This window comes from Gobio gobio (assembly GCF_949357685.1).
Source record: "Gobio gobio genome assembly, chromosome: 14".
In the NCBI taxonomy this organism is placed as follows: domain Eukaryota; kingdom Metazoa; phylum Chordata; class Actinopteri; order Cypriniformes; family Gobionidae; genus Gobio; species Gobio gobio.
In genome coordinates, this window is record NC_137107.1 from 45,747,399 (window position 1) to 45,770,864 (window position 23,466).

General features: G+C 37.4%; 1 protein-coding gene across 5 annotated transcripts in view; it reads right to left on the bottom strand.

Annotated features, from left to right (window-relative positions):
- Nucleotides 1–23,466, bottom strand: part of sema4d (sema domain, immunoglobulin domain (Ig), transmembrane domain (TM) and short cytoplasmic domain, (semaphorin) 4D) — a 93,746-nt gene that overhangs the window by 44,979 nt on the left and 25,301 nt on the right. For all 5 annotated transcript variants that reach the window (XM_079834879.1, XM_079834876.1, XM_079834880.1 and 2 more), the window contains exons 2-3: nucleotides 23,256–23,358; nucleotides 8,547–8,616 (exon numbers count right to left, since the gene is read on the bottom strand). The gene's annotated coding sequence lies outside the window, so the exon portion shown is untranslated. The remainder of the gene's footprint in view (nucleotides 1–8,546; nucleotides 8,617–23,255; nucleotides 23,359–23,466) is intronic.

Here is a 23,466-nt window from a genome sequence, read left to right on the forward strand (position 1 = left end):
ATGAGTGTTGATGTCTGCTGCCAATCTGCACATCAACAGTCCTGTAACCACAGCAGGATACGGTCACAGGCAGAACTTCACTGGACCCAGAAATACTGTGGTGAAGTGTTCGGTTTGGCATCCAATATGATGAATCGCTCATGACATCACGGCCCCGTGGAGCAGCAGCAGCGTGCAATTAATGCCCACATGCAAAGAAACCAATCTAACAGTTAACATAAACAGCATAAATGCAAATAATAGAACTCATTGATATTTTGCAATGACAATTAAGACATTTTAAGTGTCTAAATACGTTTCGGGGCCACTGGATGTATATAGAAAGCTGCAGAAAGCTTCAGAATATCCTTCTAAATAAAACTCGCTGCAGCACGGCTACGGTTATGACTTAAATAACTTCAGGACAGAAACTGTAGGTAATGGAAACCCAACGCAAAGGACAGAAAATAGCTGCTTCACATGTAATTACAGCCGTACATCTGTGCAGAAAGAGCAGGGCAGCTCCGACGTGACCACACGAAAGCCTGATGAAGGGTCAGTCCCTGTAAAAACTTATATTTAGGCAGAGCTACGGAGACCTTTAAAATGCACGAGCTGCAGGAAGGAGCAGAAATGACATGCAAAGAGAGTGAGGTGCATTTTAAGAGAATACACACACACACACACACGTCACTGCACTGTAACATATAATGACTACCTCTGCTGCCCATCAAAAGAGTCAAATGAAAAACTTAATTTTCAACATCTGCATGTCTAAACTCTTAAAAATAAAGGTTTTACAGCTTTATGACATAAGAGAACCTTATTAAAAGATCATTTTGAGTTGTCAAGATGCCAAACAATAACCTTTAGTTTCTTAAGATGCTAAAGAACCTTTAAAAGTTCCTATATTACTATAAGAGAAGTTTTAAGTTCCTATGATGCCATAAAAGAACCTTTAAGATCCAATTATGCCATAAGATAACTTTCAAGTTTATATTAAAATTTAAGTTCCTATGATGTCATAAAATAACATTTAAGCTCCTATAATGCCATAAAGATAACTTTCAAGTTTACAGTGGTGAGAACAAATATTTGATACACTGCCGTTTTGTCAGGTTTTCCCACTTACAAAGCATGTAGAAGTCTGTCATTTTTATCATAGGTACTCTTCAACTGTGAGAGACGGAAAAAAAAAAATCCAGAAAATCACATTTTAAATAATTACTTTGCATTTTATTGCATGACATAAGTATTTGATCACCTACCAACCAGTAAGATTTCCGGCTCCCACAGACCTGTTAGTTTTTCTTTAAGAAGCCCTCCTGCTCTCCACTCATTACCTGTATTAACTGCACCTGTTTGAACTCGTCACCTGTATAAAAGACACCTGTCGACACACTCAATCAAACAGACTCCAACCTCTCCACAATGGCCAAGACCAGAGAGCTGTGTAAGGACAACAGGGATAAAATTGTAGACCTGCACAAGGCTGGGATGGGCTACAGGACAATAGGCAAGCAGCTTGGTGAGAAGGCAACAACTGTTGGCGCAATCATTAGAAAATGAAAGAAGTTCAAGATGACAGTCAATCTCCCTCGATCTGGGGCACCATGCAAGATCTCACCTCGTGGGGCATCAATGATCATGAGGAAGGTGAGGGATCAGCCCAGAACTACACGGCAGGACCTGGTCAATGACCTGAAGAGAGCTGGGACCACAGTCTCAAAGAAAACCATTAGTAACACACTATGCCGTCATGGATTAAAATCCTGCAGCACATGCAAGGTCCCCCTGCTCAAGCCAGCGCATGTCCAGGCCCGTCTGAAGTTTGCCAATGACCATCTGGATGATCCAGAGGAGGAATGGGAGAAGGTCATGTGGTCTGATGAGACAAAAATAGAGCTTTTTGGTCTAAGCTCCACTCGCCGTGTTTGGAGGAAGAAGAAGGACGAGTACAACCCCAAGAACACCATCCCAACCGTGAAGCATGGAGGTGGAAACATCATTCTTTGGGGTTGCTTTTCTGCAAAGGGGACAGGACGACTGCACTGTATTGAGGGGAGGATGGAAGGCGCCATGTATTGCGAGATCTTGGCCAACAACCTCCTTCCCTCAGTAAGAGCATGGAGATGGGTCGAGGCTGGGTCTTCCAGCATGACAACGACCCGAAAACACACAGCCAGGGCAAATAAAGAGTGGCTCTGTAAGAAGTATCTCAAGCTCCTGGAGTGGCCTAGCCAGTCTCCAGACCTGAACCCAATAGAGAATCTTTGGAGGGAGCTGAAGTCCGTATTGCCCAGCGACAGCCCCGAAACCTGAAGGATCTGGAGAAGGTCTGGATGGAGGAGTGGGCCAAAATCCCTGCTGCAGTGTGTGCAAACCTGCTCAAGAACTACAGGAAACGTATGATCTCTGTAATTGCAAACAAAGGTTTCTGTCCCAAATATTAAGTTCTGCTTTTCTGATGTCTCAAATACTTATGTCATGCAATAAAATGCAAATTAATTATTTAAAAATCATACAAATGTGATTTTCTGGATTTTTGTTTTAGATTCCGTCACTCACAGTTGAAGAGTACCAATGATAAAAGTTACAGGCTTCTACATGCTTTGTAAGTGGGCAAACCTGCAAAATCGGCAGTGTATCAAATACTTCTCCCCACTATATATGATGTCATAAAATAGCTTTTAAGATCCAATTATGTCACAAAGGAACTTTAAGTTCAATTAACTTCCTATAATACCATAAAAACTCCCATATTGTCCTAAACATTTTATAAAAGAACTAAGGTTTTATGACATGATAAGAGAACCTTTGAGTCGTTTGTTCTCTAATACAGTGACATTCAGAAATGAAGTGTGTGAAGTGTGCACATTCTGCTTTCTCGTCATGACTTTGTTCAGGAGCTTCTAGAAATTACTACAATACAGTGTGAAAGGTCTTCAGGAGAAGTAAAACAGAGAACACGGTGAGAAAAAGGGAGGAACTGATCTTAGATATCCACAGGCTATAAATATTCACAGGCGGTAGAGATCAGAGGCAGAAGTCTGGACTGTGATGTCCTAACGCAGGTGCTGCAAGTGTGTGTGTGTGTGTGTGTGTGTGTGGTGTGAGAAACCATTTAACCTTGGGAAGACTGGATTGTTTTCAGTGAGTGACAGTCATCATGCGTGCGTGTGTGTGTGTGTGTGTGTGTGTGTGGTCAAGTGTGTAGACTTCAGCACCCGTCTTGGGGATCATTAACACTGTGTGTGTGTGTGTGTGTGTGTGTGTGTGTACACATAGCCAGGAATCTTCAGTTTCCCTCTGAATAGTGCCCGTATATAAATAAATCTCACACACAGTGGGCGATCAGGTTTAGGGGTGGGTTATATTACGGCCAGTCTTTCTGAACGACACGAGCAGAGTTTCAGCTGAACAGTAATATAACAGACAGACAAAAACAGAAACCAGCATAAAGATTCAGTTTCTGTCAACATTTCTGGATTCAGTATCTGTGCACAGCTCTCATATCATGAAAAACATGCTCTCACATTCACAACTCCCTCTCCAAGCCACACAGATTATTTACAGAAACTGAACTGCAATCATTTGAAATGTTTTACTATTTTACAAAATCATTATATATATAAATAATTTGTATAATGTATATTATATTATATTTAATTGATCTATTATAATAATAATAATATATAAAATGTATAATACAAATAATATAAAATAATGAATATATATAATTATGATGATTTATTGAATATTATAAAATATACTTTTAATATTATTGATATTATATTTAATTTATACATTTTATAATTATAATATGTATTGTTATATAAAGTGTACAATATAAATATAAAATAATGATACATACACGGATATATAATTATTATTTATATTATTTTATACTGTTTATAAGATTTATTACGTTCATTTATAAATATATTAGGGCTGTCAAAAGATTAATCGCGATTAATCGCATCCAAAATAAAAGTTTGTGTTTACATAATATATGTGTGTGTAATCTGTTAATTATTATTTATATATAAATACACACACAAGCATGTATATATTTAAGAAAAAAATATTATTTTAATATATAAAACATTTATATTTATATATATATTATAGATTATATAAATGTATATACAGTATATACATGCAAATATTTCTTAAATATATACATGAATGTGTGTGTATTTATATATAAATAATAATTAACAGATTACACACACATATATTATGTAAACACAAACTTTTATTTTGGATGCGATTTATCACGATTAATCTTTTGACAGCCCTAAAATATATTCATTTTTAATTTCATTGTTTTATATATCCATATTTTCATTATTTAAATTATATTATTTTATTTTACATTATATTACATCACATTAGATTATATTATCTATTTTTTTATTTAATTGTTAACTTTAACAACATTATACATGGAAAAACAAATGCCTAGAACGACCCTTTTTAAACTTAGGACGACTTAAAATGAACTCGACCATCATTGTAGACATTTAAAAAAATGTCAATAAAACACAGACAGTTGGCATTGAGTAAAGACCCGTCGCGGCAGGTCGCACTGAACCAGCTCCATAAACACAGCGGTTTTATTGTGCGATACATCAGCCTGTTTCCTGTTAATTAAGGTGCTTTTTTCTGCCCGGACGAGTTTTTAAAACAAGAGTTAAACCCCATGACGCTCCTCACTGTCACACTCCATGGTTAGTATTGTAACACGGCACCATCTTTAGCATGGCACCGATTTCACGCTCGGATTTAAGGTTCAGTACGGACAAAAAGCCCTTCTGGGCTCTTTTGTGAAAAGTCCCAGCATCCTCCGGCTCTTCCAGCACCTCCAGTGTTTGTCTGGGACTTGGCAAACGAGAGTAAATGCTCATTTTGACAGCCAGACACTGATACATTTCATTACAGACTTCTGACTACCCACATTGCAATAAATTCTGGCCAAGAACCCCCCATCTAGATTTCAATTTAAATACGCACTTCCCATTAACAATAAGCTACTGTACGAGGATTATAGTTCCTTCTGAAGAGCACAACGGCTCTCAAATCACCTTTCATTTTAAATCTGAACTCAGGATTGAGTTACACTGAAGCATGTGCTGCAAATCTCTCTCAACTGAGATCCAGAACAAGAACTGGGTGAGAGTACTACAACCCAAACCTGGTTTTCTTGTTGAGCAGAGGCGTGCGGCTGCTTTACTAAGTGACCAGACGCACAATTTTTTACCTGCTTGACCAGAAAGAAAACTCCAGCAACCATTCAGGTCACATTAACATTGTGGCAGTGAGTTTTGCATGTGCAATAACCCTCTTATGTTCTTTGAAAAAAAATTAAAATATAAAAAAAATATATAAATGCATTAAAAAAATCATATATTTTTATACGTTTCTCTTAAAGCAGCAAACAATTTGTCTGGCTATCACCAGACCAAGCTCATTTTAAGATTGAACATTGGTCTGGCGAGTCTGCTCTGTATTTTCTACTGCACAAGAGGCGTGATAAACGAGCATAAATTAAATGACTCTGTACGCAATTGGACAGTCCTTCAACCAATCAGACCACAAGAGGCGTGATCAACGGGCAACGACCCATCGCTTCTCTATCCGTCATTGTGTTAAACCCGCCAATAGTGTGCCAGGTGGATAAGTCGGTCTCTGATTGGTTCCCGCAAAAGTGTAACAGAAGCAGTAGAAATTAATGCACATGTTTCCAGACTGAGCTGCAGGGCGAAATCATATCTGCGGCAGATCAGGCATGGGTTTACCCAGTCTAGCAAACAATCTATATATACAAAAAATGCTCGAGATCTCGAGATCTCAGTGTCCCAATCAACCTGAATTTGCTGTGTATTTTAAGCTATTCGAGTTGCCGTAGTTTCCAGTGAGCTCTGCCGGTTAACAAACCCCCTGTGTATAGACACGAGCATTACGTAAACAACACAAACAACAACATTCCCGTTGGTGTGTTGTTTGTGATAAGGCGATATAGAACACATTCGGCTGTAGAAATGAGTCGGGCCGGGCAAAAAATGCGTATGGAAGCGTCCGTCCCGTCCAGATGCAAGATAATTTGGTAAGTATTTTGCCACCATATGCATGCATATAATATTTGGATAATATATTATATATTAGAGATATCACGCAACACATGAAATCCCCAAACTTTGATTTCATGTGTGGGGTGATATCTCTGCGCCCAAGTAGCAGTGCTTCGCCTGTGCTTCACCCTAATATAGTCCCAAGTCAATATCTGCCTAGGAAATCGCCTAGTCTTAATCTGCATTGCTATTTGTACTCGTTGTAAATACGCAGGCCAGAAGTTTTTTTTTTTTTGATCACTTTTACTCGGGACATGCTAGCTGGCAACATAGGATTCCATTCATTATGCTAAGCTAGCGGCGACCCTGCAAAACTAAAACAATGCATGCACTGAGACAAAAATGCATTTGCCCACATATCTAAATGTTGGAATGAAGTTGAATAAGCCCTATTTCTAAAAACGGCGGAGTGTTCCTTTAACTTGCAATTGGACTGGATAAGTATACCATATATGTAGTACCATATGCATGCCATGTATATAACAATATATTTACTACCATATGCATCCAAGTATTATATGCATGCATATGGTAGCAAATACTTGGCGGGGGGGGGGGTGAAAAGGAAACGTGTACTTCAGGAAAATGGTCAGCAAAGCTCTTGACAGCTGTGCCACACCACAGCTCCCCTTTGGAGTAATCGGTTGCTTTTTAAATTAAATGACACAGATTATCACAAGGTACTGCCTGGCTATATTGTTACTCATGCTTATAACAGCACTTTGCCTTCAGACGCGTGACTCACATGCATATATAATAATGTGTATATTTGATATTTGCTGCTGCAGCACATATGAATAGGGAATGAATAGTAAAATTTCCTGTTTCATGTTGTCATGTGAAGGAGTAAAGAGAGAAAGTAATCTGGAATAGCTAGCATAAGCCGCGTTTCCACCGCAGGAACTTTGGGGTGGGACTCTGTGTGTTTCGACCGCAGGAACCAGGGTCTAAATGAAGTTCCGTGTAAATATTTTCCCCTCCAAACGGCCCTGCTCCCGAGGTAGTACTTCTACAAAGTTCAGGAACTTTCGGGGGTGGCACTTGTGCGCTGAACATGCTGATCGGTTGAGCACACGCAGCATTTTATTTCAACCGGCATTTTGAAAAGTCTTGCGAGGTTCGTTCTGTGTTCAGCAAATATCAGTCTTGCTCTTTCTGTCCGATGACGCGCGTTCGTCTCAGCCATCTCACGATCAATGTCCGTAATAGCTGATAACAACATACGTTGTCTTATTTTAAATCTAGCTTTTACGAGCTTTCAGAATACGCTTTAGTATCAGTGCTCGTCTCTTTTCCGCAGTTTTGTTTATGACCTCTTTAATAAACCAATACATAAGCAAAAGCAGCACTGCCTGCATCTCCTCCACTTGTTATTGTTGCAGACAGTGTCGCATTATTGTCCATCGCTGACTGGGAGGAACAGTCGCACGCAGTCCTACATCTCTGGACTAATTTGCCTAATCTTCACGGTACTTTAGACCACAGTGAAAATGCAGACAGTAGCAGATCTGGGGGGAAAAAAGTTCCTGTAAAAAAAGTTCCTGGTACAAATTGTTCCAGGTAATTTCGGTGGAAATGGGGCTAAAATGACCAAAAGTCTCTGTCTTTAAGTCCAAGTCAAGTCTCGAGGCAGTTGTTCACGTGTCCAAGTCACAATTACTAGTGACTTAAAGGGATAGCTCACCCAAAAATGAAAATTCTGTCATCATTTACTCCCCCTCAAGTTGTTCCAAACCTGTACACAAACACAAAAGAAGATATTTAGAATAATTTTTGTAACCAAGCAGATAGAGCAACCATTGACTACCATAGTAGGGAAAAAAATACTCTGGTAGTAAATGGTTGCTCTATCTGCTTGGTTACAAACATTTTTCTAAATATCTTCTTTTGTGTTCAGCAGAACAAAGAAACTCATTCAGGTTTGGAACAACTTGAGGGTGAGTAAATGATGACAGAATTTTCATTTTTGGGTGAGCTATCCCTTTAAGTGTTACTTGAGTCCAAGTCGCAGACTCGAGTTTCCATCTCTGCTTAATTAGTCAAAGAAAATGACATTATTATAGTGATCAAGCACACGCAAGATATATGAGGAGAGAGAGTGAATTGAATCCTCACAAAAAACCAAAACAAACTCAAGAATAAAACATGAAATAAAAGGCAAAGAACCATGAAGCCAGGAGGAAGAAAAGAAGGATAAACTGCAGGAAAAGCGGACGAACACAACCAAGCGGGAGAAAAAAAAATCATTTGGGATGGACAAGAAGGATTTCCAATTCAACCGAAATGAGCAACAAAAAAAAAAAACATGCAGCAACAGGAGGGTCAGGGTCCGCCCGGACGCAGGGGGAGGGGTTTCATGCAGTGATGTCATCGCAGCGCAGAACGAAAGCCCCAAAACACACAGATGAGGAGAGAGAGGAGGGAGTTTCTGACCTGTACTCTTCCACGACGCTCGACTAGACCAGAAGATCCGTCCTTCAGAGAGAATTATAAAATCCGCCGGCTATAGAGAGACACAGAGATGAGGAGAGGGTTATCATGGAGTCTGACCGGATGGATGGATGAATGTTAAACATCACACACAAATGGAAGATGAGCAGAGGAGAAAACACTTATTAAAACAGACATCACATTCGAGAACGATGCACAGCTACTGATTCAAAGAGCAGAAGAACATATACACACAGACTTACTCCTCAGGACGCTCAATACATCAGATATTACCATGGATTTATTTTTAAACCAGTATCAAGTTGATTATTGGTGGCATTGGTCAGACATTGGAAGCACATGAGGGCTTATTTTCAATTATAAACCAGATTTTTGAAGCATTAAAGTAAACAGTTAACCACTTTTATCTACTGTTTGCCAACTGAAACCAAATTGAAAAAGCACAACAAAAAACAAAATTGCACATATCTATAATATAGGTCATATCAAAATAAATATGCATCAGTGCATCTTTACCAGAGCAGCTCTTTATGTTTTGCCCAATCACAACAGACTGGGCCGTCTGACCAATCAGAGCAGAGTAGACCAATCACAACAGACTGGGCCACCTGACCAATCAGAGCAGAGTAGACCAATCACAACAGACTGGGCCGTCTGACCAATCAGAGCAAAGTAGACCAATCACAACAGACTGGGCCACCTGACCAATCAGAGCAGAGTAGACCAATCACAACAGACTGGGCCGTCTGACCAATCAGAGCAGAGTAGACCAATCACAACAGACTGGGCCGTCTGACCAATCAGAGCAGAGTAGACCAATCTCAACAGACTGGGCCATCTGACCAATCAGAGCAGAGTAGACCAATCACAACAGACTGGGCCATCTGACCAATCAGAGCAGAGTAGACCAATCTCAACAGACTGGGCCATCTGACCAATCAGAGCAGAGTAGACCAATCACAACAGACTGGGCCATCTGACCAATCAGAGCAGAGTAGACCAATCACAACAGACTGGGCCATCTGACCAATCAGAGCAGAGTAGACCAATCTCAACAGACTGGGCCATCTGACCAATCAGAGCAGAGTAGACCAATCACAACAGACTGGGCCACCTGACCAATCAGAGCAGAGTAGACCAATCACAACAGACTGGGCCGTCTGACCAATCAGAGCAGAGTAGACCAATGACTCGCATTGATTTAAACAAGAAAACAAGATAAACTTATCCAGGGAAGGAAGTTTGCTGTGCCATGTTCGGACCATTTCTGACTGTAAAACACACTATAAATGAGTCATTTAAGCTTAAGAGATTGGGAATAACTTGAATTGTTATTTATTTCCTCCTGTATGTGAGTTTACACTTCCATGCACATTTAGCAACCAGAGAAACCACCACACGCACGCATTTAAGCTTCAAAATCAAACCAACACAAACTGAAAATAAACAAGTCGCTACTGTGTTCGTGATTGGTTCAGGCTCTGGTTAATAGCACTGGGATCATTAACCTTTGCCAAGGAAACAATCAGCAATACAATTTAATGTAGGTCAGAGAGAAAGCACCCAAGCGTCTGTTAACCGGGACTGAGTCGAGGGGTGAACAAACCAGCCTCAGACAATTACAGCAAGTCATGCGGACGTAATGCCAGCGCACACAAACACAGGCCCCCGGGCAGGGGAGGAACACAATGTCCGAATTACGGATTATGCAGCATGCTAATGTCTTCCTGATGTCAGTCTCAATTTGATTCAGTGCTTCGTTTGACTGATGCCTTCTCACAGACTCCTGTTCATCCGGCCTGAGGATTCACACACACACACACACACACACACACACACACACACACACACACACACACACACACACACACACACACACACACACACACACACACACACACACACACACACACACACACACACACACACACACACACACACACACACACACACACACACACACACACACACACACACACACACACACACACACACACACACACACACACACACACACACACACACACACACACACACACACACACACACACACACACACACACACACACACACACACACACACACACACACACACACACACACACACACACAACTTCAGGCGGTTCAGTGGGTTAGTAGAGGAACACAACTACCTGTAAAACTTGTTTTTGAAAAGGTGGTTTTGATATGAGCTTCTATATTTAGATGTAATAACCTCAAACCTCATTAGAACTACTAACAAACTGCTTGTTACAGTTTAATACAACAGAATGAATAAATCACAGTTTGTGAAAAACTCTCCTAGAATGTAGTCCTGACAAATTAATTTCAGCAAATTTGGGATTTTTTCAAACGATTCATTGAAAAAATTAATTAAAATTCAAAGATTCACTTTAAAAAAATAATTTTTTGTAACAAATGAATCTTTAGTTTAAGACTTCTGTTCATCACTATATCAATTCAGTTATACAAATAAATACACACATACATACATACATACATACATACATATATATATATATATACACACACACACTTTTATAAGTATTCTTTTTTATTTAACAATTTTATAGCACCTTTTTTTTTACATAAAATGGTGATCAAATTACTTCATTTATAGGCATGTAAAATCAGAAAATAGTAATATTTAAAAATAAATATTTTCTAATAAAGAAATAAATAATAATAACTTATTTTACTTTCATTTGTATAGTACCTATTATACATAAACGTAGTACGCAAATAAAAATATAGAAAAATTGTGAATAAAAAAATTAAAATAAAATATATTTAAAAGGATTTTTTTCTAATAAAGAAATTATTGAACTAATAAAATATTATATTATTTTATATATTATATTTCGGTACAAATAACAAATTACAAATAACTAATATCTTTCTCAAAAGCGAACTTAAAAAGATGTCTTTTTACAAATATGAACTGCATAGACATAGAGGTTCAAATTAAGCCACTTATGTAACTTAAATGTAGTTAACTTAGCTGGTAGAAAAAAAGTAGAAAAACTAGTTTTCTAAACTGTAGTTTAATCAGTTGTGAGCAAATTGTAGCAGAAACGATTGAAAACAAGCTTCCTAATACAGATGCACACTAACACAAACTCACAAATAAACCTGATGTTCTCAATATCTAGTCATTCCTCTTGTGTTTCTCACACACACACACACACACACACACCCCGCAGTGACAGGTGTCTGGATCTCTTGTCATATCACTGACAACAGCCTAAAATTGATGAGCTACGAGTCAAAGGTCACGTCCCTTTACAGCGAGAGGAAACCATCACATGCCACTTCAGACATCACGCACAAAACGTGTCACCAACATCCGGCACGCCTCACGCGGCGATAGAGCCGTCAGTCACGCTCAAACAGACCACGAGGAAGTGAAGATGTCACGGCTTGCCCTCTTCATAATGGAGGATTTCTATTATCCAACATAGAGACGACCATTCGATTGTTGGCGTGGAGATCGGAGAACAAACAGGTTTGATTGATGAGACGAAGGCCGTAGCACTACAATATAAGACGATGATATTGTTATATTTCAATACAGGCTGTGAGTCCTACTCAAGCACAGACAGGAAACGAGTTATTAATCAACTTCAGTTCTCTCATGCATTTCAAAACGGGCATGAGAACAATCTGAAGAGTTCGAACGGTCTTATTTTTTTTTCCAATTTATTGCTGAAAATCTTCCCAACCACCATAAATCTCAAATTTCATACTTGGTTTAATTCAAAACATTCAGTCATAATATGTCCATTTTCATCAAACCTGGTGTGACGTTTAAATCTATACTGATGTTGATGATCTGAGGGCGATGGTGAAGCGCAGGGCTGCACAATTAAAGGTGCACTAACTCAAATATTTTCAGTAAAATATCCAAAAGCCACTAGGCCAGTGTTATATATTTTGTTCAGTTGAGTTCTTACAATATCCCAAATGTTTCCAACTATTTGTAAATTGTGAGAAAATTGCTCTTTTAACCAAGGAACCGGGACGTGTGAGGGAGTTGCCTGTCGATGACATCATATCTGCGTTCCCCTTGGTTTCTGGTTTTATTTTGCAGAAACGCTTTACTCTCACTGCAGTGTGAACAAGTGTCATAGCAGCCGCTGAGAATACGCACTGAGAAACGTCATAACATCATTTTCAGCACACTCAGATGTATCTAATATGATAAACAGAGCTGCGTTACCTCATACTCATGACCGGAAAAGCGGAAATGGCGACTGTGTCATAATAAAAGTCCCGCTGCTCACGAGGCGTGTGTTGCGTTCATCTTATTAACAATCGCTCCTGCGGCCTTGCTCAGCTCCACAACACTCTGTCCTGCTTCTGCTTCATTCTACAGTAACGATAATAATCACATCCATGAACATGATTTCTGCCCGAATCCTATCCTGATTCTTGTCCACCGGCTGTGAGGTGAAGACCACATGTCCCAGGATTCTGCGCTCAAATGTGGCGTCATCAAACTACACCTTTTTTTTGAATAGGCGACCTCTAGCGGATGGAAAAGTTACATAGTGTGCCTTTAAACCAAATAAAAGTGTGATTATCAAATTTCAAGGACTGTGATTTAATTAAATAAATAATCGATTGGCTGTTAAAAGACAATAATAGAGATGGCTTTAAGATATCTATAAAAGAGAAGCTATAAGGGCTCCCTGTGATTTTCTGACAGAATAAAAGCTTGATTATTTAACGTTTGAAAATTAAGAAATGAAGACTGCATTAAATATTAGTATTTTATTTATATTTTACAGTGAAATATTACAATATGAACATTTCTCTTATTTTAATATTTTTATTTAACAGCAATAATAATAATAATAGTTATTATTTTAAAATATATTTTTTTATTTTTTTATTCACTTAAATTCCTGTATTTTCCATTTTTAATTACTAATTTCTATATATTTATATGCCACCCTTTGATGTATAAACGGTGCTATACAAATGTAAGTTTGTTAAATTAAATAATAATAATAAATTATTACCATTATTATTGTATAGTCCTATTTATAGTCCTAACTCACAAATTGTGCAGCCATTCAAACAAAATTGTATTAGTAAAAAAATATATATATATTAAGCTATTTTTCCCCAAATCATGCATTCCTAGTGGAAGCTGGTTTTTGGTGAACAACATCTTAAATTTCAGTCTGCTACTCATATGACTTTGAATATAGCACAAGTCATATAAACTGATATAAAGGTGCTTTTTCCGTCATTTTTTTGAAGCTAAAAATCCCCACATATTTCCATTGTATGAAGAAGAGCAGCATGAACAATCTGTCTAAAATGTGTTCCACAGGGAAGGAAGTTATTTGACAAAGAAACTAATGACGTTTATGATCTTCCTCTCGAGTAACTCCCGATTTCCTAGAGACATCCGGCAACAATTCATATCTGTAAATGATTCACTCTCACATCGTCTCGGGCAGCTGCTTCCCGTTTGTTCGGACTGAATCAGAGTTGTTACGGCAGCCTGGAGGTGACGGGTCAGAGGATCTTGACCTTTGAACTACGCCTAAATCAGCTCCAGGTCACATGATCTCAAACTGTTCATATGCAGATCAGAACCGTCAGTTTAGCTGGAGTGTGTGTGTGTGTGTGATAAATACTATAACAATTCACTTGCGCACGGTGGATCTTTTTTATGTTTTTTATCTGTCAAATCTGCAAACCTAAATATCCAGAATCTTTGATGGACGCTCTGTATGAAACACTAAATAAATGTAAGTCAAATGATTGGCAAACGAGGATGTTCTGGTAGGTAGAAAAGTTGATGCAGGGACACGTCCTACTCGGAGATATCGGAGTCACTCACAAATAACAGATGTTTCACCCAGCATAAAGCTCACTTACCCTAAAAATGACAGATCTGGAGGAAACAAGAACCAAATCTGGATTCACAGACAGAGAAACAGCAACGCTTTAACCTACAATACACACATAAACAATATGACCCATAACAAACATCCAGTTCTGTGAGTGCCGTTTACTCACAGAAGCAGGAGCACGATCAACCCATGACCTTTTACCATGATTTTGTATTTTAAACAACTAGATACCATCAGCACTTAATTCTCTTCCCTTTCTAAACATAATGACCTGTTCAGATGGAATAATCATATAAATAATATAATTATTAAAAAAAACTAAATATTTAACTAATCTTTAATAATATTTAAAAAAATTAGATGGCACAATGCACAATTTTATTTAATTTTTTAAATTTTCATAAATTAATTTTTGTACAAATGTATCAATGATTCATTTTTTATAATATTATTTTTTTAGATGGCATAATGCAACTTAATTGTATTAATCTGTACATTTGTATTAATGTATTGTTTTATTAATTTATTATCAATTCATTTTTTAGATGGCGCAATGCGGTTTAATTTTTATTAATTTGTGAAATTTTAATTAATTTAATTTTTTATTAATTTTGTTATTGGTTATTTTTTATAGTAATATTTTTTTTAGATCAGATTTATTTAATTTGTATTAATTTATTAAATTTGAATTAATAATCAAATGTTTTGAGGTGGCACAATGCAGCTTAATTTCTATTAATTTGTGAGATTTTAAATAATTTAATTTTGTATTAATTTATTATTGATTCATTTTTTAAGAGTAATCCATTTTTCAAATGGCATAAATGCAATTTAATTTCTATTAATTTGTGAGATTTTCATTAATTTAATTTTGTATTAATTTATTATGGTTAATTTTTAATAATAATAATTTTTTTTTTTAGATGGCACAATGCAGTTTAATAACACTTAAAGGATTAGTTCACTTCAAAAAGAAAATTTCCTGATATTTTACTCACCCCCATCTCATCCAAGATGTTCATGTCTTTCTTTCTTCAGTTGAAAAGAAATTAAGTTTTTTTGAGGAAAACATTCAGGATTTTTCTCCACATCATAGACTTCCACAGCAACCAAAATGTTGAAGGTCCAAATCAATGCAGTTTCAAAGGAAGGGCTTCAGAGGCTCTGCACGATCCCAGACGAGGAATAGGGTCTTATCTAGCCAAACCATCTGTAATTTTAAATATTTCTAAAAATGAATATACTTTTTAACCTAAATTGCTCATCTTGCGCTGCTCTGCTATGTGCCACGGATTGCATAATCACAGCGTGACGGTAGACGTAGGCATAAGTACTGCCCCAAGCGAACGTGCGAGGACTAATACAAATGGCCTTTACCAAAAACACTCCATATTCAACTTCAAAATGTTCAGACATCGTTGTTTACCTTTGTACTTCTGCCTATGTCTAGCGTGACCTTTCCGACATGATTGCGCAATCATTGGCACGTCGCAGAGCAGCGAAAGATGAGCAATTTAGGTTAAAAAGTATACTTTTTTTTTTTTTTTAAATGACCGATGGTTTGTCTAGATAAGACGCTATTCCTCGTCTGGGATCGTGCAGAGCCTCTGAAGCCCTTCCTTTGAAACTGCACTGATTTGGATCTTCAACATTTTGGTTGCTGTGGAAGTCTATGATGGGGAGAAAAATCCTGAATGTTTTCCTCAAAAAAACTTAATTTCTTTTCGACTGAAGAAAGAATGACATGAACATCTTGGATGAGATGGGGGTGAGTAAAATATCAGGACATTTTCTTTTTGAAGTGAACTAATGCTTTAAAACCATTTTCTTATATGTCTTATAGAATGTTTTCCTGCAATCCTGTCAAATCCAGGCAGACCAAAGTGTGTGTTGAGTTAGTAAGCAGATAAATCCTTTTTAATTATAAACTAAACCAGAGATAAACATGTATTATGTTCCTTCATTCATGGCACAAAAAAGGAGAAGTTAGGCAGAATTTCCACACTACACTTTTCCATAAATCATACAGTGACCAGAGGCTGTTGAGCTCCAGAAAAGCACCTTAAGTATTTTTGGCTTGTTTCTCAAACCAAATCACTTCAGAAGACTTTTGAAGTTAACAAATGTAAAGTACATTTATCATACTTTCCTGTCATTTAGGGTCTTGGCAGCCCATTGTGCCTTCAGCTTTTGTGCTCTACTGAAGAAAGAAAGCCATGCAGGTTCAGAATGACATGACGGGTTTTGTTGTTTACAATCCACATTCAGTAACTGTACTGTCTGAACAAGTTGCACAAAGAGCAAACGAGAACAAAATGAAGCAGTCGCCCCTACAGTCCTCCAAAAAAATCTCTGTCAATATTAACTCAAGACAGAGGGAACGAGAGGAAGACAGACATGCATTCAGACAGACATGAATCTCAAGTAGACTTGTGTAGAGCGAGTCTTTGTTCTGGACCCATTGACAGCGAGCATCCCTCATTCTCGTACTCCGTGTTTTCTTTACGTCTTTTTGGCAGCACATTTATCATTCCTCCACACAAACAATTGTGCTACAAAACTCACGAGCGCAGGCGATACAAAAGACGGCTAAATCGGGGGCCTCCGATCAGTTGCTAGGATACCTTTGATCTTTTTCGACAACTCGTCAACAAGCCTGTCACTTCCATAAGTCTTCGAGGATGATTCTACATCTGTTGTTGATTTAAAGAAAAACTTAGTCTTAAACTTTGTATACAATTAGGAAATGGAGATTATGCTGTATTGTGAATATTCAACATATTGTACTGTACTGAATAAAAATGAATGTCTCCCCTTTCCATTTGTCGTATCCTCAAGATCTTTCATGTAAACTGAAACACCATCTTAAAAGAAGCAGCTCTGATTCAGGACTGCTGACACCATTACTAAATAATGACTATGAACAAATCGCTTATTCACTAGGAAACTGCATTCAATTATGAGACCGTTTCAGCTGTATGTCCAAATTTGCAAGAGTTGCTGCAACACTTTCCACACGATGGAAACGGCTCGAGTTGGAGAGACGGCTGACATCCGTCGATCACTAACAGAGACGTCAGCGTTGACTGACAACTTCATTTGCCATCTGCATTTTTCTGCTGATCTGGAGTCCAACATCTCTTTAATAAGAGGCAGAAGAACCAGTGAGTTAGAGGCACTTTGCTGCAAACATCACATTATGTTCACGGATATTAAATATACATTACTTTAAGCAGGGCTCGACATTAAGCCGGTTCACACGCTTGTCCTTCGGACAAGTAAATCTGTCATTCACTTGTCCGAGTAAAACATTTGCTTGTCCAGATTTTTTTGTAAATATAATCTATTCTGAAGCAATATTCTGACCAGTGTTTAATCAACTTTGACATATTTAAATATGCATATTTGTCATATTTGTACCTTTTTATAAAGGGCATTTTTCCATAATCTTATTAAATATAGGATATGGTTCAGCTTTCCTTTTATATTCTTAAATTTGATCTTTAAATTAAATTAGAATAAGACACTATAGGCTGTTACCAATCAAATTAAATAATTTACACTGAAAAATTACAATTGAATTAAATAATGTTATGAGATTATTTTAAATATTTTTGAATAAATAAGAAATGTTGGAAAGATGAAACTAAACCACCAGTAGGTGGCAGCATGTGACAAAAACAAACTCTACACAAGTAAATGCAGATCCAAGAGCAGCATAATATACATCTAAATTAGGGCTGCGCAATATATCGAAATTATCGGAATATCGCAAATGTACATATGCATATCGCAACGGCACGCAATATCTGAATGATTTTAATAGGCTTCTTCAACATTGTGAAAAGTGTACGTTTTAGGTCGACGCATAGCAGAGAATAGACTGGGCACACGACTGTTACTTATGTGACTTGCTTGACGTTAAAAAGAGTTATTTAACGCAATAACTTGCGAAAAACAACTCCTTGCAGTCTCGCGCTGTCTGACACACACACCGAAACGTGCGCACAAGCCGCCTCTCTGAAAGCGTGTGATCCCTTCAGTTCTGTTTCGTGCCTTGTTACACACTCAAACTGTCAAATACACACACAGTTATGTCAAAATGGCTTTCTTGACGATGAAACCACAGTCGGTTATGCTTTAAGTGAACGATATCAGTTGGGGAAAGAAACTGAATGCGTGTCAATAGGATCCGTGCATTAGGTCTTAAAGTGACAACCTGCTAATACAGTAAACCTGCCGCTGTCTGTCAAACAACAAAAGAACAAGAGAAAATCACTCAGTGCTCTTGGCTGAATAACCTTTGTAGCTTTATTATGTATCATATCAGTGTATATTTAATTAATGTTTAGACTACCGTTTTTAGTTCTTATTTTTAATAACAAAGATAAATTAAAATTAAAATAATCGTCCACCCCTAGTTCAGGTGTGTTTGTTTACCTGGATGTTCTTGATGTTAAGTTTTAGGTTGATATAACTATATGTTACCAAGTCAAGCAAAGAGTTTTTGGTATTTAAATATTGGCATTACATTTTTTGTTTGTTTACATTGATGTTAAAATTATTGTCAGATTTGTGACATACATTTTTGCTAAAACACTGCTGGTCACTTTCAGAAGTAGTAGCGATGCTTTCTTTTCCCAGAAAGAATGTGAAACACATAAATGATTGATAAACGATATTGATACAAAGCAATATCATATCGCATATCCAATATCGCATTATTTAACAAGGTATTGCATATCGCATTTTTCTTCAATATCACACAGCCATAATCTAAATAAAATCGATATCATGATATGGCTTAATGAGATAGTCGAATCATGAAGGCTACAATTTATTTAATTAAATATATACTGTATACATTTGCACTGCTGGTTTCAGAGTGAAGCACGGCTCTGTTCATTTACACTAGTGAGTTGGGCTGCCCCCTAATAGTCGACTAAACATTAGTCAACTAGAAGAGCCTTAGGGCGTTTTCACACCTGAAAGTCTGCACCAAGGTCCGAACCAAAGTTCATGTTTTGATCAATTTTATACATTCGGTTAGTTTTGGTTTGGTTTCACATTGCAATTATGCGAGCGCACTAAAGAACTTTACTTGAGTCCTGTCGTCATCCTCTATGTTGGCTGCATCTTGACATTGATTGGTTTGTAAACGGACGTGCGTCTGACGTCAGCGTCTTTGACAAGAATGAATGAACAGACGCATATCGTTGCCACAAGTGAACAGTGCGCATTGCTTGACTATTTCTTTTTGTTTCGAATCGCTCCGTTTAAAAGTGGACATTTCAAAATTTCTATACACATATTTCTCATGTCTGTGAGGCTAGTAGCTGCGGAGTTCATGTGCAATGCAAGTGATCGCTCCGACGCATCCATGTCACGATTATTGTCTGCAATAGTCTATTTGCTTCTTATTTATTAAATCCAGGCAATTGGCTGATGAAACATTGATTAAAATTAAAATACAATTTATACGAAACGAAATGCCCTTTAAAGAGAGGCTTTCTACAAAACAAAACTTAATGAAGTGGTCAAAATCATTGAACCTTGTTCAGTTTGATCCGGCCGAGACTAACTCTTTTCGTCTGACCAAATTTCGTCTGTTTGGTCTGGGGGAGGTTTCACACCTGTAAATTTTGATTCGGCTCAAACTGAAAAGCCCAAAAATTCGGACCAAACAAGGGAGGTGTGAAAGGGCCCAAAGTCGACCAAGATTTTATAAGTCAGAGAAAAAAAACTCAACAGGAATTGAAGTCACGCAGTCCATGAGGGACAGATCATTAACGGTGGGTCCTTGTGGTAATTACAGAATGTAAGGAAATCCAAAAGTTTGCCTTTCATCTATCGACCTCAAATATGGCTCATTATTTAAAACATGTAGCAACTTTACATGGCTGCGCGCTCTAACATTAACCTAGGTAAATATGCGCTATTATTATGTGCATATCCAAGAGTTTGTGTGGAAGCTAATGTATAGAGCGGTTTACTGCATGACATTGGCGCGATCAGCTTAAGATGCTCCGTAATTTTTGGTCATACAGATATGAGTAATATATCATTCCGAACTGTAAAGGGTCTACTTTTATTGGTGTAAACTCACAATAACAGCTAAATGCTGTGCTTTTGTAAAATAAAGAAAACAAACAAAGTCTGCCGTGTCTGTCTCCGTGAACTGGTTCACTCACAAATTAACCGAAACGCAGCGTATATTTGCCTCACATGAGAGATATATCTATAGAAAGTTTGAAATGCCTACTTTTAAATGAACCAATTTGAGTCTAAAACAAATAGTCTGTTAATGTAATCCATATGAAAGGTGCATCTCTCTATAGATGACGAGTCAGCATCGCCAACTTCATCTTTGCAGCCCACACTGACTCAGAAAACACCGGTTTGTTAATAAACAATAAAATTGTTATTTTATAATAATAAAATTATATAAACTTGCTATTGTTTATTGTTGCTATATAATCTTGACTTTTGCAAGTGCTTTGCGGCAAGCTTTATGTGTGCACATGAGTGTGAGCCATATATTCCACCGCCCACATATTTAAGTAATTCAATGAATATAAACATGCAATTAGGCGACTAATGGCTTAAATGAACAACTACTAGTCGACTAGAAAAATCCTTAGTCGGTGGCAACCCTACTAGTTAGTTTGGAAATTTAAAAATTAAGACGTAATTATTAGTATTGTATAGGGCTATAACGATTCCTGGATTAAATTTGAGTACGCAATTGAAATTTAACAATATCGAGTTTTATTGTATTTACTGCATTATTAGACTGTTTTATAAGGCTGCACGATCTATTAAAGCCATTTAAAAACCATAGCATTGTGCTATTGTGAATTCACAAAGGCTGCGATTTAATTAAAGAAATATATGCCCTACAGGTTTAAAATATGCGCTTTAATTATTTGCATATGTGTAGGTTACGTGAGTCTCAGAGCGGCTCCGTTCACAGTAAATGCTGATGCACATGAACTATTATCATTTACATGCGTGGAGCGTCTCAAACTCCATCTCTGCTTATGCTGTGAGTTTGGGTTGCTTATAACGTTCATCTGGGAATGCAATGTGAGCCATTTCATCAGATGTGTAAGGTAAATCATTTATAAACCTACCCCAACACAGGAGAGTACATCAATATGTTTCTAAATATGCAAATTGTTGTTCATCACAATTTCAAAATAAAAGTTTAAACCCTCGCTCTGAGTTTGCATGTTTTGATGTTCACATATTCTTGTTCAAGAAATTACAGTGGCTGTAGCATCTCTATCGTAAAGAAGTGGACAAATATTAAGTGAACATTTAAATTAAATGTTGTTTGGCCAAAATAAACCAAGGATTTGATCTGCTGTAAAGTGTAACAACATCAGGCCGTACTCGTTAATGAGAATACGCTGAAGACCACAAGCATTACTTTTGTATGAGAGCTGCTGGTACAGAATTTTATATTTTTGTATTAAAGCTGTTATTTTGGTACAGCAAAATGTTTATTTTATTGTCTGAAGGATTAAATAGCTCCTTGCACATAACAGGAGGTTATTACTTTATGTTAGTGATCCAGAATATGCTGACGTCTGTATTAATTTATAACAAGTATGCTGCTCTAGACACTTTTCCTGTTGGTTCTTCGCAATGTTGGGACATATTCTGGCAAATATAACCTTCCTGTTTACTTGTAAAATCATTTCCATTGGTTTTATGAATAAAAGATATTGGAAGTAAATTCATTATGGGTCATTACAAATACTTTGCTTTAAAAGTACCAAGTGAGAAAAAAGAAAATCTGTATAGAAAAAAAGATGCATCGATAATCGTTTTATAATCGCAGCCCTCTGAATCGTAATCGAATTGAATCGTGAGGTGCCTAGAGATTCCCATCCCTAGGGTTGTTCTATAAAGCCATATGATTACTAGTTTTTGATACTTTATTTGAACCAAATATTCATTAACCAAGTCATTTTAAAGGCTATTGTTCTCTTAGGTCTATTTTTATTACCCCCAAAAATCTGATTACTCGATTAATCATCAAAATAATCGACCGATTACTTGACTACCAAAATAATCATTAGTGACAGCCCTAGTATTGTAATTTTACAGCTGCACTATAAACAGTTACACTATCCAACAAAATCACCCCAATCATTCTAGAATTATTCATTCTTCCCAAACTAATCAAGTCATCTGGTGAAAACCCCTGTTTGCAAAAATTGTTTTCCTTTTTTTTCTAATATCACGCATCCCTACTAACAAACCAAAAATATACTTAGTTTCCTTTATGAATTGTGTTCGGCATCTGACACATTTCAGAAAAATGCAATATTTGCATGGAGTTTTGCATTTGCAGTAAAGAGTACTGTCAAAAAAACAACTGTATTTGTGTGTCGAATTCTTTCAAAACACCCTCAGCTGACCAACAACAATCAAGATGGTCATCATTTTCATCCCTTATTGTCTTCTAACTGGCAAAGGCAAGCAGGAGAGAAAGAGAAAAAGAGAAATAAAGAAAAGAAAACAGGAATTTGGATCAAACAGAAAAACAAGAGAGCAGCCAACAAGCATCCAGCATCAGAAAACTCGACTCAGCCAAGACGGAATGCAAATCAGCTTCCATGCAAATGCCAAACATCTCCAAGGGGCCCTCGGAGAAAAGACCCTTTATATGCCAGTGTTTTCCATGCGTTTGCCTGAAGACGTAACCGCATCACTGCTAACCTGATGATAGGGACTGAGATCATACAGGAGAACAAGCAGGACAACAGAGGAAGCATTCAACATGTAGCTGCAGAAGCAAACAACTACTCACTTGAACGCCATGGCATCGAGCGGCGAATACTGATTCATTAAAGAGTCTTTCTGAGGTTCACGTCTCAGGCAGCTGAAGATGGAGCAGAGAGCTCTTCACGGATCTGTGGAGAGGACACAAGGACTTTCAGATTAGGAGGGGGAGATATTTGAACTTGCACACACAAAGGCTGCGCTCAGAATACATACTGCACATGTACGTTGAACTGCCT